We start from the raw sequence: 4312 nt of genomic DNA on the forward strand, positions 1-4312 counted from the left end.
GGTAGTTTTGATTAAAAGGTTACTGATTAATGAAAAACACAACAAAAAAGTTAATGAGCTGGAGTGGCTATTTGTCTATCAAACACTACATTGAAAGAGCTGATTGAATTCTGTGTTCTTTTGATAGGCTATTAAAGCTTGCACTCAAACACAAACTAGCTCCCTAGAGCATCTGTTGCTCTACATTTAGGTCACTTGGATATAAGATAATCATCCTGTGGTAGTTATAAAATCATTTGTCAATTTGAGGATTCAGAGTGAATGGGTGGAGTTTAGTCTGTCAATCAGATCATAGACAATGAGGCCTCTGTGTGGACTTGACTTTCTCCTGAGAATTCTGAAAAATCTGGTTTTGCCTCCTTGGAGGTGGGAGAGACTCTCTGCTCACTCCCTGGGAAACATTGCAGCTGATCAGACACATGGAACTACACTAGTGCCCTGAGCTGGAGGAGCCAAACAGACCTACCCTGACACAGCCAGACCTCTGAAGCCAGAGAAGCCATAAAGAGACCCGGGCCAGTGCTGAGATGTTTACACCACCACTGGATCCAAAGACTTTCTACCCACTGGCCTGTGATCGTCCTGCATTGGGCATCATTGCATGTGTTTCTTGAGTCTGAAGAGGACTTTATTGATTGGTATCAGACATATGGGCTAATATTGGGCTTATGGGCTTAGACCAGACTGGGTTAGAATGCTTTCTTAATTTACAATTACCCTTTATATAAAACTGTCACATATGAGTTTCTACTGATTTGTTTCTCTAGTCTACCCGGACTAAAGCACATCACTTCCTACTTTTAAAAGAGGCTAGCTTCTTAAAAGTTTTGGTGAAATAAATATTCAGGATTTTAGACCCATGTGAGCTCACAAAAAGAGTGGGAAGGCGGGGAGGAAGGAAAAGGACAATATAATGTAAGAAGTTGGCTTAAATACCATTAACTTTTCTCTCTGACAACTTCTTATCTATCGTGACTTCAGATTATACTTTATATTTAAAAGATGAAGAAAGAGATATGGCATCACAAGTAACCTTAAAGTTCTGAAGATCACTATATTTTTACAATTTATACTATAAATTAGCTAATAAATCATGTTGCTACATTGGGAAGATGCATTAAGCTTTAGAGAACACTGTGATATTAACTATTGCTCAGAATCATTCAATCCTACAGTGTCCATATGTGTTTTATATTAAACCATTAATCATAAAGGAGCCATGTTACTCTAGGAAAAAGGTGACCTACAACTTTTGCTGCCAAGGGAGACGCCATGATTAGACATTCATTCCTTGGCCTCCTGGGTCTCCTTTAGAGTGCACCAATCCTCTCCTGCTCTCTTGTCCTCACAGTTTTGTTGCCCACATTTTAGGACACTACTTAACCAGCTATCAGGGCCAGGCTGCCTTCAAGGGTGCCCTGGTCCTTTCCCATACCAATCTGTGATGCTTACATAATGAAATGCTACTTTTCAAGACCGTTTCACAAGCGATCCTCAGGGAGGGAAGGGCTAACTTTTGGGGATGGATGGTTTCTTTCAGGTTGGGTTTAATAGACTGGTAAGAGGCTAGGAACAAGAGAAATGCCTGGTAATTTTGTACACAGCTATAGCCCACATGCTTCTGAACAAAGTCAGAATGTCCATTTGCAGACCCACATATAATGGGCTGCAGAATTGAATAAACACACAAGGTGGGTAGAGTGGAACAGTGAGCCCAAGATCATCTCTAGGACTTGCCGCAAGGTCTATTGTGCTCACCGGTATGTGAAATTAGGTCTTCTCTAGCCACGGTAGGAAGACACATTCATTTTCTTACTTTTCTCCCTAATCAACCTCCTGCAAACTAGCTTTCTCCCCAATATCTATCAAAAAATCCTCCCAAAATCGATTTGATATAACTTATTACTATTTTCTTTTTCATTTTCCCTGCTATCTCAGTGACTCTTGACCATACTGATGATTGCTGTGTTAGTCTGGCAGCACATATACTAAAACTGGAACCATGCAGAGAAGATTAGCATGGCCCCTGCGCAAGGATGACATGCAAATTCGTGAAGAATCATCATTCCCGTTGAAACATTGTGAAGTCTGCATCCACAAGCAAAGTCAAATCCAGACAGGCTATCTATAAAGTCAGCAACAATATGCACCAGTTCATAGGCTCAACATTCTCCATCTGGTTGGGTTCTGGTCAACTCAATGTGGGCTGCCTCATTTAGCCTCCTCAGGGTACCTATTGGTCACCTTGCCTTTAGACCATGGGCTCTCACCAATACTCAACAAGCCTAGCCGCTTGTGCTAGGTCATGAACTTTAGACCTCTTTTTCCTATAAACCAAGTCCACAGGTGTCAGTGGCCAAACTCAACTTGTCTCTTTATTGCTGCATTTCTCCTACTTCCACTCAACAAGTAGATCCAGGTGGTCACCTAGCAAGCATCTCAGTCTGCTCACAGGCTCACTTTACCATTCAGTCCAAGAGGGGAATTTTCTTTATGGTTCCAGATTTTTTTCCAACTTCTGACAAAGTGTATTAGTCTAGGTACTTTGGAGAAACAAATCCATAGCAACTCATGTATAAGAGAGAGTTTTATGTAAAGAAAATGTGCATCATGAAAACATCCCAACCCAATGCTGCCCAAGCCCACAAGTCCCAACATTAACCCATTAACCCAACACCAGTCCACAAAGTCCTCCACCTCACAAAACAGAGGCAATGATGCCGACTGCAGGAGGAAAGCTGAGTCAGTGAACGAACAAGCATCCCAGCACTAGCAGGAGTCTCCACAAGGCTGCTCCAGCACCCAGGGCTGCATCGGAATAGGTCCATGTAGCTTCTTCTTGGGGATGTCTTGTAGGAAGTCAATCTTGCAAGCTGAAGCAGGGAACTGCTAAGGCAGCTGCACCCGGTACAACCATCACAAAGCAAGAGACCCGAGAACTAGAAAGGCGAGGCTCACCACCCATTTATCCCTCCACCTTTCAATTAGCCCCACATGATTATCGGCCAGGCTGGCACAATTAACTAACTCACAAAGCCATTGGTTCCTGAGTAGCCCAAAGCAGTGGGTGGGGCATATCTTTCTCTGCATAGCTTTCTTTGCAGGCATATCCTAAACCTGTCCAAAGATCAAATTTTAATGGCTGAAAGCAAGTGGGCTTACAAACTTTCTATTTCCATACTTCCCATATTTTTCCCAGAAAACAACTGAGTAAACAGTGTGCTTTATCTGACTTCTGGCTGGACAAAGAAGAAAAACTACCATGAGGGAGAGGTCAAACAAACATCTACTCTCCATCTAATGATCTGTTTCTCAGTACCCCAATCCTAAGGTACCATAATGTGTTATTCTGGGTATTTTAAAGAAACAAATCCACAGAAACTCATGTATAAGAGAGAGCTTTATAGAAAGGTTAAGTATATATCAAGAAAACATCCCAACTCAGTGCTGCCCAAGCCCACAAGTCCAACATTAGCTCATTTGTCTGACCCAATCCATAAAGTCCTCCTTCATCTCACAAAACACACCCAATGACACAGACTGCAGGAGGAAAGCTGAATCAGTGAGCGTGTAAGCATCTCAGTGCTGGCAGGGGTCTCCACATGGCTGCCCCAGCACCCAGGGCTGCATCAGGGCAGGTCCATGCGGCTTCTCCTTGGGGATGTCTTGCAGGAAGTGAGCCTTGCCAGAAGAAGCAGGGAACTGGCTAAGGCAGCTGCACCCTGGTTCAATCATCAGAAAGCAAGAGACCAGAGAACTAGAAAGGCAAAGCTCACTAAGCCATTTATCCCTTTGCCCTTCAATTAACCTCACATGTGTTTATCAGCCAGTTTGGCACAATAAACTAACTACCTCAATTGCTTTTGCCACATTTTATTGCTAAAGAATCAAGTACGTGATGTCACTACTAGAATCAAGTATATAATGTTAAATCTGACAATCCCATCTTTATATTAAACTGTTTTAGATAAACTATGCTAAATGAGGTGCTTGGCAAGTTATTTATTTTCAAAGGAAATAAGTTTAACCAAATGAAATTATTTTCCAATCCTATGTCCACATCAAAGGGATAAAATACTCCAGTTATTAGAGATGAGGAAAGGATTTTTGAAATGTAATTTTGGAGTGAGATACTTGTGTTCTGTTGAGACTAGTTTATTATAATTGGTGAACAGAATTCTGAAGGTAGAGGTTAAATAATTACTTGATTTCCACAAATAGATAATGTACCTTCTTTACTGAAAAAAAAATGTATAGAGATTCAGTGAAACCAAAGAAGAGAGAGCTCAGTGAAAGAAATTATCCCAAGAAC

General features: G+C 41.6%; 1 non-coding gene across 1 annotated transcript; it reads left to right on the top strand.

Moving 5' to 3' along the window:
* The first annotated feature begins 1965 nt into the window (after positions 1 to 1965).
* On the top strand, positions 1966 to 2071 carry LOC115873828. Its single transcript, XR_004048613.1, has one exon. It is a non-coding gene; the product is annotated as a U6 spliceosomal RNA (small nuclear RNA).
* Positions 2072 to 4312: the final 2241 nt, after the last annotated feature.

This window comes from Echinops telfairi, unplaced genomic scaffold (assembly GCF_000313985.2).
Source record: "Echinops telfairi isolate 266 unplaced genomic scaffold, ASM31398v2 ScPeMD7_7469;HRSCAF=8507_1, whole genome shotgun sequence".
NCBI classification, from domain to species: Eukaryota; Metazoa; Chordata; class Mammalia; order Afrosoricida; family Tenrecidae; genus Echinops; species Echinops telfairi.